We start from the raw sequence: 14,769 nt of genomic DNA, 5'->3' as shown, positions 1-14,769 counted from the left end.
TCAGCACTCACCAGCGCCATTTTCTCCACAGCTCCGCTGATTGGAAGCTCCCCAGGCTCTCCCCTGCAGAAACACGTAGAAGAGGGTAAAAAGAGAGGGGGGGGCACATAAATTAGGCGCAAAAGCTTTATATACAGCAGCTACTGGGTTAACACTAAATTACTGTGTGATTCCTGGGACCTATAGCGCTGGGGTGTGTGCTGGCATACTCTCTCTCTGTCTCTCCAAAGAGCCTTGTGGGGGAACTGTCTTCAAAAAGAGCATCCCCTGTATGTGTGTGGTGTGTCGGTACGCTTGTGTCGACATGTTTTACGAGGAAGGCTATGTGGAAGCAGAGCGGGAGCAAATGAATGTGGGGTTGCCGCCGACGGTGCCGACACCAGATTGGATGGATATGTGGAAGGTTTTAAATGATAATGTTAATTCCTTGCATAAAAGGTTGGATAAAGCTGAAACCTTAGGACAGTCGGGGTCTCAGCCCATGCCTGATCCTATGTCGCAGAGGCCATCAGGGTCTCAGAAGCGCCCACTATCCCAAATTGTTGACACAGATATCGACACGGATTCTGACTCCAGTGTCGATGGCGATGATGCAAAGTTACAGCCTAAATTGGCTAAAGCTATCCGTTATATGATTATAGCAATAAAGGATGTGTTGCACATCACAGAGGAAACCCCAGTCCCTGACAAGAGGGTTCATATGTATGGGGAGAAAAGGCAGGAGGTGACCTTTCCCCCTTCACATGAGCTAAATGAGTTATGTGAAAAGGCTTGGGAATCTCCAGATAAAAAACTGCAGATTTCCAAGAGGATGCTTATGGCGTATCCCTTCCCGCCATCGGACAGGTTACGCTGGGAATCCTCCCCTAGGGTGGACAAAGCTCTGACACGCTTATCCAGGAGGGTAGCCCTGCCGTCACAGGATACGGCCACCCTTAAAGATGCTGCGGAGAGAAAGCAGGAGAGTACTCTGAAGTCCATTTATACACATTCAGGTACCTTACTAAGGCCGGCAATTGCGTCGGCCTGGGTGTGTAGTGCTGTAGCAGCATGGACGGATACCTTATCAGAGGAACTTGATACCTTAGACAAGGATACTATAGTAATGACCCTGTGGCATATAAAAGACGCTGTCCTATATATGAGAGATGCTCAAAGAGACATTAGCCTTCTGGGCTCTAGAATAAATGCAATGTCGATTTCGCCCAGAAGGGTCCTGTGGACTCGGCAATGGACAGGCGATGCCGACTCAAAGAGGCACATGGAGGTTTTACCTTACAAGGGTAAGGAGTTGTTTGGGGACAGTCGCTCGGACCTGGTCTCCACAGCTACTGCTGGAAAGTCACATTTTTTGCCGTATGTTCCCTCACAACCTAAGAAAGCACCGTATTACCAAATGCAGTCCTTTCGATCACAAAAGAGCAAGAAAGTCCGAGGTGCGTCCTTTCTTACCAGAGGCAGGGGCAAAGGAAAGAGGCTGCATAACACAGCTAGTTCCCAGGAACAGAAGTCCTCCCCGGCTTCCACTAAATCCACCGCATGACGCTGGGGCTCAGGCGGAGCTAGGCCCGGTGGGGGCGCGTCTCTGAAATTTCAGCTACAAGTGGGTTCACTCCCAGGTGGATCCCTGGGCGATAGAGATTGTGTCTCAGGGATACAAGCTGGAATTCGAAGAGATGCCCCCTCACCGATACCTCAAATCGGCCCTGCCAGCTTCCCCCTTAGAGAGGGAAATAGTGTTAGCTGCAATTCACAAATTGTATCTTCAGCAGGTGGTGGTCAAGGTTCCCCTACTTCAACATTATTATTATTATTCGACCATGTTTGTGGTACCGAAACCGGACGGTTCGGTCAGACCCATATTGAATTTAAAATCCCTGAACATATACCTGAAAAGGTTCAAGTTCAAGATGGAATCGCTCAGAGCGGTCATCGCAAGCCTGGAAGGGGGGGATTTTATGGTGTCTCTGGACATAAAGGATGCATACCTTCATGTCCCCATTTATCCACCTCATCAGGCGTACCTCAGATTTGTGGTACAGGATTGTCATTACCAATTCCAGACGTTGCCGTTTGGTCTGTCCACGGCACCGAGAATATTTACCAAGGTAATGGCGGAAATGATGGTGCTCCTGCGAAAGCAAGGGGTCACAATTATCCCATACTTGGACGATCTCCTCATAAAGGCGAGGTCCAGAGAGCAGTTGCTGATCAGCATAGCACGCTCTCGGGAAGTGTTACAACAGCACGGCTGGATTCTAAATATTCCAAAGTCGCAGTTGATTCCTACGACTCGTCTGCCCTTCCTGGGCATGATTCTGGACACAGACCAGAAGAGGGTTTATCTCCCGATGGAGAAGGCTCAGGAGCTCATGACACTGGTCAGAGACCTATTAAAACCAAAACAGGTGTCGTGCATCACTGCACGCGAGTCCTGGGAAGGATGGTGGCATCATACGAGGCCATTCCCTTCGGCAGGTTCCATGCGAGGACCTTTCAATGGGATCTGTTGGACAAGTGGTCCGGATCACATCTACAGATGCATCGGCTGATCACCCTATCCCCCAGGGCCGGGGTGTCTCTTCTGTGGTGGCTGCAGAGTGCTCACCTTCTCGAGGACCGCAGACTCGGCATTCAGGACTGGGTCCTGGTGACCACGGATGCAAGCCTCCGAGGGTGGTGGGCAGTCACACAGGGAAGACATTTCCAAGGTCTGTAGTCAAGTCAGGAGACTTGCCTTCACATCAACATCCTGGAACTAAGGGCCATATACAACGCCCTAAGTCAAGCGGAGACCCTGCTTCGCGACCAATCGGTGCTGATTCAGTCAGATAACATCACCGCAGTGGCTCATGTAAACCGCCAAGGCGGCACAAGGAGCAGGGTGGCGATGGCGGAAGCCACCAGAATTCTTCGCTGGGCAGAGAATCACTTAAGAGCACTGTCAGCAGTGTTCATTCCGGGAGTGGACAACTGGGAAGCAGACTTCCTCAGCAGGCACGACCTACATCCGGGAGAGTGGGGACTTCATCAAGAAGTCTTTGCGCAGATTGCAAGTCGGTGGGAACTGCCATAGGTGGACATGATGGCATCCCGCCTCAACAAAAAGCCACAGAGGTATTACGCCAGGTCAAGAGACCCTCAGGCGATAGCTGTAGACGCACTAGTGACACCGTGGGTGTTCCAGTCGGTTTATGTATTTCCTCCTCTTCCTCTCATACCCAAGGTGCTGAGAATCATAAGAAAAAGAGGAGTGAGAACAATACTCATTGTTCCGGATTGGCCAAGAAGGACTTGGTATCCAGAGCTGCAAGAAATGCTCACAGAGGACCCATGGCCTCTGCCTCTAAGACAGGACCTGTTGCAACAGGGGCCCTGTCTGTTCCAAGACTTACCGCGGCTGCGTTTGACGGCATGGCGGTTGAATGCCGGATCCTAGCTGAAAAAGGCATTCCGGATGAGGTTATTCCTACACTGATAAAGGCTAGGAAGGACGTGACGGCTAAACATTATCACCGTATATGGCGAAAATATGTTGCTTGGTGTGAGGCCCGAAATGCTCCTACGGAGGAATTCCAGCTGGGCCGTTTTCTTCACTTCCTACAGTCGGGAGTGACTTTGGGCCTAAAATTGGGTTCCATTAAGGTCCAGATTTCGGCCCTATCCATTTTCTTTCAAAAATAACTGGCTTCTTTTCCGGAAGTCCAGACGTTTGTAAAGGGAGTGCTGCATATTCAGCCTCCTTTTGTGCCTCCTGTGGCACCTTGGGATCTTAACGTGGTGTTGAGTTTCCTGAAGTCACACTGGTTTGAGCCACTCAAAACCGTGGAGTTAAAATTTCTCACGTGGAAGGTGGTCATGTTATTGGCCTTGGCTTCAGCTAGGCATGTGTCAGAATTAGCGGCTTTGTCACATAAAAGCCCCTATCTGGTTTTCCATATGGACAGGGCAGAATTGCGGACCCGTCCACAATTTCTGCCAAAAGTGGTGTCATCCTTTCATATGAACCAACCTATTGTGGTGCCTGTGGCTACTCGAGACTTGGAGGATTCCGAGTTACTAGATGTGGTCAGGGCTTTGAAGGTTTATGTAGCCAGAACGGCTAGAGTCAGGAAAACGGAGTCGTTGTTTATCCTGTATGCACCCAACAAGCTTGGTGCTCCTGCTTCAAAGCAAACTATTGCTCGCTGGATCTGTAACACGATTCAGCAGGCTCATTCTGCGGCTGGATTGCCGCTTCCAAAATCAGTAAAAGCCCACTCCACAAGGAAGGTGAGCTCTTCTAGGGCGGCTGCCCGAGGGGTCTCGGCATTACAGCTTTGCCGAGCGGCTACTTGGTCAGGTTCAAACACTTTTGCAAAGTTTTATAAGTTTGATACCCTGGCTGAGGAGGAACTTGTGTTTGCTCATTCGGTGCTGCAGAGTCATCTGCACTCTCCCGCCCGTTTGGGAGCTTTGGTATAATCCCCATGGTCCTTACGGAGTCCCCAGCATCCACTAGGACGTTAGAGAAAATAAGATTTTACTTACCGGTAAATCTATTTCTCGTAGTCCGTAGTGGATGCAGGAAGCCCGTCCCAAGTGCGGACTTCTTCTGCAATACTTGTATATAGTTATTGCTTAAATAAGGGTTATGTTTGGTTGCATCAGGGTTTATCTGATGCTCCATTGTTGTTCATACTGTTAACTGGGTAAGTTTATCACAAGTTACGCGGTGTGATTGGTGTGACTGGTATGAGTCTTGCCCTGGATTCCAAAATCCTTTCCTTGTACTGTCAGCTCTTCCGGGCACAGTTTCTCTAACTGAGGTCTGGAGGAGGGACATAGAGGGAGGAGCCAGAGCACACCAGTATCCAAATTCTTTCTTAAAGTGCCCTGTCTCCTGCGGAGCCAGTCTATTCCCCATGGTCCTTACGGAGTCCCCAGCATCCACTACGGACTACGAGAAATAGATTTACCGGTAAGTAAAATCTTATTTTATCTTACGTCCTAGAGGATACTGGGGTTCCATTTAGTACCATGTTGATGTACCAAAGCTCCCAGTACGGTAGGGAGAATGCTGAGGTTCCTGCAGAACAGATTGACCAAACTTTAGGTCCTCAGAGGCCAAAGTATCGAACTTGTAGAACTTAGCAAACGTGTTTCGACCCTAACCAAGTAGCAGCTCGGCAAAGCTAAATAGCCGAGACACCCCAGGCAGCCGCCCAGGAAGAACCCACTTTACGGGTAGAGTGGGCATGAACAGATTTTGGAATCGGCAATCCTGCCGTAGAATAAGCATGCTGGATAGTAAATCTAATCCAGCGAGAAATTGTCTGCTTAGAAGCAGGACACCCAATCTTGTTGGGATCATAAAGGACAAATAGTGCGTCCGACTTCCTGTGACGAGCAGTTCTCTTCACATATATTTTCAAAGCCCGCACAACATCCAAGGAGTTTGAGGTAATTGAGGTGTCAGTAGCCACTGGCACCACAATAGGCTGGTTGATATGAAAAGCCGATACAACCTTTGGAAGAAATTGCAGACGCGTTCTTAGCTCAGCTCTATCCTCATGGAAAATCAAGTAGGGGCTCTTGTGCGACAATGCCCCCAATTCTGACACACGTCTAGCAGATGCCAATGCCAACAGTGTGACCGCCTTCCTGTCAGCATCTGGAGTCTTACCGGTACGCTGGGGCCGCGGGGCTGGCTTCTCTGGCGGTGTGTGGACAGCGGCGGAGGTGGGCTGCTGCGCCGGGTCCGTGGGCAGCAGTGGCAGCGGTGAGGGGGTTCACTCATGGTGGCTGGACGCCGCTACAGCGGGTCGCTCTTGCTGAGCCGTTGCTAGGAGACCAGAGGCAATGAGCAATGTGGCTTTGCAGAAAGGTCTGCATTACTGGGCGCCGCCATGTTGGAGATCAAGTTTTAAGCATAGTTCCTGTTTCTTCCAGCCAATCCAGGGGAAGCTCTCCCTATAAAAGGGGGCTGGTTTAGGACAGGGACGCCAGTGCTTCAAGTTACAACCCTGTTGTAGGTGCTTTAGCCTGTGCTCCCAGGATCCTTGTCGTATTCTGGTTACTCCTGTTCCTGCTTGGTCGGTTCCCTATTGCTGCTGCAGTCCTGCCGTTCCTAACCTGCTACTGCCTGTGAAAGCGCTCCTGGAAAACCCGGTCCAGTAAGACTCTTTGGGCACAGTCGACCCCGGGTCTTCTGCCTCATCTTTCTAGCCACACTCCACAGATCTACTCCACGTCTTTGTACCACCGACCACAACCTGCAGATTATCTTCAGCCTCATCCTCCAAACCACAGTCCACAGTCCTTGTCTCCAGCCACGTCTTCAACTACCATCCACAGTTCATCATCTACAGTCTCGTCTTTCATATCACAGTCCACAGTTCTTTACCTCCAGCCACGTCTTTTAACCACCATCCACAGTTCCGCAGTTCATTATTCACAAACTCGTATTTCAAGCCACAACCTGCAGTTCTTTTTCCGCACCTACGTTCTTTAATCATCGTGCTCCAGCCACAGTTCTCTACCTCAGCCCTGTACATAATAAATACTATTTATTGACTTTCAATCCCGCCTACGTTCTTCATTGCTCAGTGTCCTATGCGAAGGAACTATATCCAACCCCCTCATCTTGTTCACCCACAGCCATCTACCTCCTCGGGCAAGTCTCAGCTGCCGGATCTTCAAACTTTGCTAGACGTGACAGTAAGCACTGGCCCAATGGATTCGACGTGTGATCAGGCCTCAGGAGGGGATTCAACTGCAGATATCTGGTCTCGCTTAAGTAAGCAGGAGGCCACACAATCTCAAATTGTGCAGTTCATGCAGAATATATCCGAACGTCTCGACTCTCTCTGTGCTGTCATGACGGCCCCTCAACTATCTACAGCTGCTCCCAGATTAACACCTCCGGTCCCGCTTCCTCCTGTACCAGTACCACTTCCACGGTTGCATTTGCCATTTCCCAGTAAGTTCGATGGGAATCCAAAACAATGCCGCGGGTTTCTTAACCAATGCGAAATCCAGTTCAAACTACAGTCGGTCAACTTCCCATCAGCACGAACCAAAGTAGCTTATATAATTTCTTTACTTACCGGGCAAGCGTTGGAATGGGCTTCACCCTTGTGGGAGAGGATGGATCCCATCCTGTCTAACTATTCAGAATTCGTGGCCACCTTTCGACGAATCTTCGAATCGGGCAGGACTTCTGCCGCCTCATTGGAGATCCTGCGCCTGCATCAGGGCATGCGTACAGTCAGTCAGTATGTGATCCAGTTTCGTACTCTCTCCTCAGAACTGAACTGGAACGAGGAGGCTCTCATTGCAGCTTTCTGGAGCGGTCTCTCCGAAAAGATCAAAGATGACTTTGCAACTCAGGACGTACCTGATAAGTTGGATAAACTAATTTCTTTATGCAATAAATTAGACCTGAGGTACAGAGAACGCTGTCTGGAGAGGTCGCGGTCAGATCGCCCTAAGCCTAGAGTTGTTCTTCCACCAACACCATCATCACCAACAGCGGAAGAACCCATGCAGATCAATCGCTCCCGCCTCTCCAACGAAGAACGTCAGAGACGGCGACAAGGGAACCTCTGCTTGTATTGTGGTGCATCTGATCACTTTTGTCAAAACTTGCAATCTACGTCCAGGAAACGCCCGCTCCTAGCTTGTGCTGGAGAGGTCAAGCTAGGAGAATTCTCAGAATTACATACCAAGAAAAAGTCTGTCTTTTTAACCCAATTGGAGCTCCCTTCTTCTTTTCTTCTCATCCCTGCACTACTCGACTCCGGAGCCGCCGAAAGCTTCATTACATCAGCTCTGGTCAAACGATCTGGAATACAAACGGTTCCTTTGGATCGTACCATTTCTGTTACTGCGGTGGATGGAAGTTATATCCCTGAGGGTATTATATCCTTTCGTACTATACCTCTCAAGATGAAGGTCGGAGTTCTTCATTCAGAAAAAATCTCTTTCCTTGTAATTCCTAAAGCCTCTCATGAACTGATCCTAGGGTTTCCATAGTTAATCAGGCACAATCCTCACATAGACTGGCAAACTATGGATGTTCTCTCTTGGGGACAAGACTGCTTCCAGAACTGTTTACCTTCAGTGAGACTTCTCTGTTCTTCCAGCCTTCCTGTGGAATACCAAGCCTTTCAAGATGTTTTCAGTAAGCATGGGGTGGACACCTTGCCCCCGCATCGTACTTGGGATTGTCCCATTGAGCTAGTACCTGGTAAGACTCCTCCCCGAGGTCGAATCTACCCTCTCTCACTTCCCGAGACACAGGCCATGTCGGAGTATATCCGGGAAAACTTGGATAAAGGGTTCATCATGTCTTCCACATCTCCGGCCGGGGCAGGGTTTTTCTTCGTCAAAAAGAAGGATGGGGGTTTGCGGCCCTGTATTGACTAGAGAGGTCTCAATGACATAACAATTAAGAACAGATATCCGTTACCCCTGATTCCAGAACTGTTCGACCGTGTTAAAGGAGCTACTGTATTTACTAAGCTGGACTTATGGGGGGCCTACAATCTTATATGTATTCGCCCAGGTGACGAATGTAAGACGGCATTTAATACCCGCAACGGCCATTACGAATATCTGGTAATGCCTTTTGGCCTATGTAACGACCCAGCCGTCTTTCAAGAGTTCGTTAACAAAATCTTCAGAGACCTCCTCTATGACTGCTTGGTAGTGTATCTGGATGACATCCTCATTTTTTCTAGGGATCTAAAGACCCATCGGGAACAAGTCAGAGAAGTGCTAACTCGTTTACGAAGGAATCAATTATTCTGTAAATTAGAGAAGTGCACCTTTAAAGTACCCACGATTCCATTCCTCGGTTACATTCTTTCTGGGCAGAGGTTACAGATGGATCCCGCTAAAGTCCAGGCGATTCAGGATTGGGCACTTCCAGCTACCCTTAAAGGAGTTCAACGTTTCCTGGGTTTCGCTAACTTCTACCGAAGATTCATTCAAAATTATTTTTCTGTCATAGCTCCCATAACCGCATTAACTAGGAAAGGAGCCGATCCTGCCAAGTGGTCTCCAGAGGCTTAGGAAGCCTTTTCGTCTTTAAAGAAGGCCTTCATGACCGCACCAGTTCTTCGACAACATGATCTCAGCCGTCCGTTCTTGGTGGAGGTTGATGCCTCTACTGTAGGAGTAGGAGCAGTATTATCCCAGCTCTTCGAGGACCAGAAGGTCCATCCTTGTGCGTTCTTCTCGCGAAGATTTCCCCCCGCTGAACAGAAATACACTATTGTGGAACAGGAATTACTGGCGATTAAGTTGGCCTTTGAGGAGTGGAGGTATTTGTTGGAGGGAGCTCAGCATCCAATCTCGGTAACCACGGATCACAAGAACTTCCTGTATCTACAGTGAGCCCGATGTCTGAACCCACGGCAAGCAAGATGGGCACTCTTCTTTACCCGGTTTAACTTTAAACTTAGCTACCGACCAGGTTCCCTCAACAAAAAGGCAGATGCATTATCTCGCTCCCTAAGTTCTGAAGAACCCTCTGACCGTTCAAAAGAGCAATTCATCCTGGAATCCACCTTTTTCAGCAATTAATACCTCTCCACTTCCTCCTCCAGGAAAGATCTTCGTTGCACCAAATCTTCGCAAAAAACTTCTTACATAGGCTTACTCCTCCTCCTTCATGAGCCATGCAGGCGGTCATAAAACACTCAAATTCATTCAGTGCTCCTACTGGTGGCCTCATCTCAGGACTGACGTTCAGGAATTCGTGGCTGCCTGTCCAAAATGTGCCCAGCATAAGAGTCCCAAAGGTCCTACAGCCGGGTTACTCCATCCGTTACCTGTGCCACTAAGACCATGGACGCATATTTCTATGGACTTTATTACTGATTTACCTACGTCTGGTGGACGGAACACCGTATGGGTCATAGTTGACCGATTCTCCAAAATGGCACACTTCGTTTCTCTGGCCAATCTTCCATCAGCATCCCAGTTGGCAAAATTATTTATAGCAGAGATCTTTCGACTTCATGGTCTACCGCAGGAAATCGTGTCTGATAGAGGTCCTCAGTTTGTGGCCAAGTTTTGGAGATCCCTATGTTCTGCTCTTGGTGTGAAATTGAACTTCTCCTCAGGATATCATCCCCAAACGGATGGTCAAACAGAGAGAGTGAACCAGGATCTGGAGACTTTTCTGCGTTTATTTATGTCCTCCTCACAGGACGACTGGCTGGACTTCCTCCCGTTCGCAGAGTTTGCCCATAACAATCTCTATCACTCTGCCACAAAATCTTCTCCATTCTTCATTAATTATGGTTACCATCCGAGTGTTCCTGACTTCCAACTTCTGCCTACGCTCGAGGTTCCTGCCGCAGAGTCAACACTTCGACAATTTACTGAAACCTGGAAACAAATTCACAAGGCCTTGCTCAAAACATCCAAGAGGTATAAGACTTATGCAGATCTGAAGCGAAAAGCTGTACCAAGCCTTTTGGTAGGAGATCGGGTTTGGGTTTCCACACGTAACCTAAGGTTAAAGGTTCCTACGAAAAAGTTTTCTCCCAGATTTATTGGGCCCTACCCAATCGAAAAAGTTTTGAATCCTGTGGCTTATAAAGTGAATATATAAATCTCTAATAACTAGAGACAAACATAAGGAGCGCTGGTTTAAAATTCAATTCGTAGATTTAATATCAATTTAAACACACATATAGCATAGTAAAAACTCAATTGAGTATCTATATAAGCTGACACTTCAATAAGCTCATAAAAGTGCACATAACTATATTTAAAAGTTCAAAGACAGATTCCAATCGTGATCTACAGCAACAGAAATCAGATGGTAGTTGTCGGTCAAAGCTTAATTAGCAATCCAGGGTTCCTTTTAACTGCCTTTCAGCTGTAATTATGTCCTCCAAGTGTGCAGATGATTAGAGAGCATAGAATGGTTTTATGATAATTCAGATTAGAGCTCTATAGCGGTTCAAGTATCCGTTTAGTATAATCACACAGACAATGCAGAAGATGGAATTACCAGACCAGGCTGTCACGGAAATTTCTCCACCAAAATGCTAGTATTTTTCAAGCTGACACTGCATGGATACTTAACGGTGTTGGACCCAGCGGTCAAGATGTCCCGGGAGGGCTCGCCGGATGTGGCGGTCACGGCGTTCGGTCCTCACAGCTGGTAGACGCACTGAAAGGTTTGCACACGGAGGAAACGATTGGCAGGGAACCCTGCGGAAACCGCTTACCACTAGAGTGGAGAAACGCGTAGAGGACGCTCCACTGTGCACCGTGTATGCTACAGCCAGCCTGGTTCCCTGCCAATTGTTTCCTCCGTGTGCAAACCTTTCAGTGCGTCTACCAGCTGTGAGGACCGAACGCCGTGACCACCACATCCGGCGAGCCCTCCCGGGACATCTTGACCGCTGGGTCCAACACCGTTAAGTATACATGCAGTGTCAGCTTGAAAAATACTAGCATTTTGGTGGAGAAATTTCCGTGACAGCCTGGTCTGGTAATTCCATCTTCTGCATTGTCTGTGTGATTATACTAAACGGATACTTGAACCGCTATAGAGCTCTAATCTGAATTATCATAAAACCATTCTATGCTCTCTAATCATCTGCACACTTGGAGGACATAATTACAGCTGAAAGGCAGTTAAAAGGAACCCTGGATTGCTAATTAAGCTTTGACCGACAACTACCATCTGATTTCTGTTGCTGTAGATCACGATTGGAATCTGTCTTTGAACTTTTAAATATAGTTATGTGCACTTTTATGAGCTTATTGAAGTGTCAGCTTATATAGATACTTAATTGAGTTTTTACTATGCTATATGTGTGTTTAAATTGATATTAAATCTACGAATTGAATTTTAAACCAGCGCTCCTTATGTTTGTGTCTAGTTATTAGAGATTTATATATTTATCTTATCCTGACATCCAGTTGTCTTATAGGAGCTGCTATTGGAAGTTATTTATTACATGTATTGACAAAAGATAAAACCCTTTTTGTTCCGTGTGTTTACAGGTAGATATATTTGCTTTTGTGCGCCCGATCAAATATTCATAAACACCCAAGTAACGTTGAGTGTATATTGAAAACTATATTTGTAGGCTTATAAAGTGAAATTACCTCCGCAGTTAAGAATCCCTAATGCATTTCATATTTCTCTCTTAAAACCTTTGGTACTTAATCGATTCAGAGCTGCTTTGCCTAAATCACCCAAGATCCAATCAGCACAAGGAGACGAATTTGAGATTCACAAGATCCTCGATTCTCACAGACGTTATGGTCGCCTCCAGTACCTTGTTGATTGGAAGGGATATGGACCAGAGGAGAGATCTTGGGTAGAAGCAGAAGATGTCCATGCTCCAAGACTTCTTCGGTCATTTCATGCCAAGTTCCCAACTAAACCATATAGGTGTCTGGAGTCCACCCGCAAAAGGGGGGGGGTACTGTCAGCGTCTGGAGTCCTACCGGTACGCTGGGGCCGCGGGGCTGGCTTCTCTGGCGGTGTGCGGACAGCGGCGGAGGTGGGCTGCTGCGCCGGGTCCGTGGGCAGCAGTGGCGGCAGTGAGAGGGTTCGCTCGTGGAGGATCCGGTCTCTAAGTCGACAGTAACTAGGTCGACAATGTCTAGGTCGACCACTATTGGTCGACAGTGTCTAGGTCGACAGGGTCTTTAGGTCGACAGGTCAAAAGGTCGACATGCGTTTTTCACAATTTTTTTCTTTTTTTTTTAACCTTTTCATACTTAACGATCCACGTGGACTACGATTGGAACGGTAATCTGTGCCGAGCAAAGGCACCATGCCCGAAGCATAGGCGAGCGAACGCGGTGCACTAATTGGGGTTCCCGGTCACTCTACGAAGAAAACGACACCAAAATAACATCAAAAACTCATGTCGACCTTTTGACCTGTCAACCTAGAACATGTTGACCTAAATACCCTGTCGACCTAGACACCCTGTTGACCTAGTTACTGTCAACCTAGACATTGTCGACCTAGTTACTGTCGACCTTCAATACCTCACCTCGCTCGTGGCGGCGGGACGCCGCTACAGCGAGTCGCTCTTGCTGAGCCATTGCTAGGAGACCAGAGGCAGTGAGCAATGTGGCTTTGCAGAAAGGTCTGCATTACTAGGCGCTGCCATGTTGGAGACCAAGTTTTACGCATAGTTCCTGTTTCTTCCAGCCAATCCAGGGGAAGCTCTTCCTATAAAAGGGGGCTGGTTTAGGACAGGGACGCCAGTGCTTCATGTTACAACCCTGTTGTAGGTGCTTTAGCCTGTGCTCCCAGAATCCTAGTCGTATTCTGGTTACTCCTGCTCCTGCTTGGTCGGTTCCCTATTGCTGCTGCAGTCCTGCCGTTCCTAACCTGCTACTGCCTGTGAAAGCGCTCCTGGAAAACCCGGTCCAGTAAGACTCTTTGGGCACAGTCGGCCCCGGGTCTTCTGCCTCGTCTTTCTAGCCACATTCCACAGATCTACTCCACCAGCCACGTCTTTGTACCACCGACCACAACCTGCAGATTATCTTCAGCCTCATCCTTCAAACCACAGTCCACAGTCCTTGTCTCCAGCCACGTCTTCAACTACCATCCACAGTTCATCATCTACAGTCTCGTCTTTCATATCACAGTCCACAGTTCTTTACCTCCAGCCACGTCTTTTAACCACCATCCTCAGTTCCGCAGTTCATTATTCACAACCTCGTCTTTCAAGCCACAACCTGCAGTTCTTTATCCGCAACTACGTTCTTTAATCATCGTGCTCCAGCCACAGTTCTCTACCTCAGCCCTGTACATAATAAATACTATTTATTGACTTTCAATCCCGCCTACGTTCTTCATTGCTCCGTGTCCCATGCAAAGGAACTATATCCAACACCCTCATCTTGTTCACCCACAGCCATCTACCTCCTCAGGCATGTCTCAGCTGCCGGATCCTCAAACTTTGCTAGACGTGACACTTCCAAGTAAGAAACTTTACATCTATCTCCTATAAAGGTTCGAACCAATCCGATTGCAGGAACTGGAGCACCACTTTAAGATCCCAAGGTGCCGTAGGTGGCACAAAGGGAGGTTGGATGTGCAGAACTCCCTTCAAGAATGTCAACCTCAGGGAGAGAAGCCAATTGTTTCTGGAAGAAAATGGACAAGGCCGAAATCTTGACCTTTATGGAGCCCAAGCATAGGCCCACATCCACACCTTATTGTAGAAAGAGGAGGAAACGTCCTAGTTGAAACTCCACCATTGGAAACATCTTGGATTCACACCAAGACACATACTTTTTCCAAATCCGATGGTAATACTTAGATGTTACTCCCTTCCTTCAGAGTAGGAATGACCTTATGCGGAATGCCCTTCCGAGCTAAGCTCTGGCGTTCAACCTCCATGCCGTCAAACGTAGCCATAGTAAGTCTTGAGAGGCGAACGGCCCCTGTTGTAGAAGGTCATCGCGAAGAGGAAGAGGCCTCGGATCCTCCAGCAGTAATTCCAGAAGATCCGCGTACCAAGCCCTTCTTGGTCAGTCCGGAGCAATGAGGATCACCTGAACTCTTATTCTTTTTATTAGTTTGAGAATCCTTGGGATGAGTGGAAGAGGAGGGAACACATACACCGACTTGAACACCCACGGAGTTACCAGGGCATCCACCGCCACTGCTTGTGGGTCTCGTGACCTGGAACAGTACCTCCGAAGCTTCTTGTTGAGGCGAGAGGCCATCATGTCTATCTGAGGTACCCCCCCATCAGCTTGTTACCTCTGTGAATGCCTCCG

The sequence above is a fragment of the Pseudophryne corroboree genome, chromosome 9 (assembly GCF_028390025.1).
Source record: "Pseudophryne corroboree isolate aPseCor3 chromosome 9, aPseCor3.hap2, whole genome shotgun sequence".
Lineage (NCBI taxonomy): Eukaryota > Metazoa > Chordata > Amphibia > Anura > Myobatrachidae > Pseudophryne > Pseudophryne corroboree.
The sequence above is the reverse complement of the archived record's forward strand: the minus strand, read 5'-3'. Positions refer to the sequence as shown.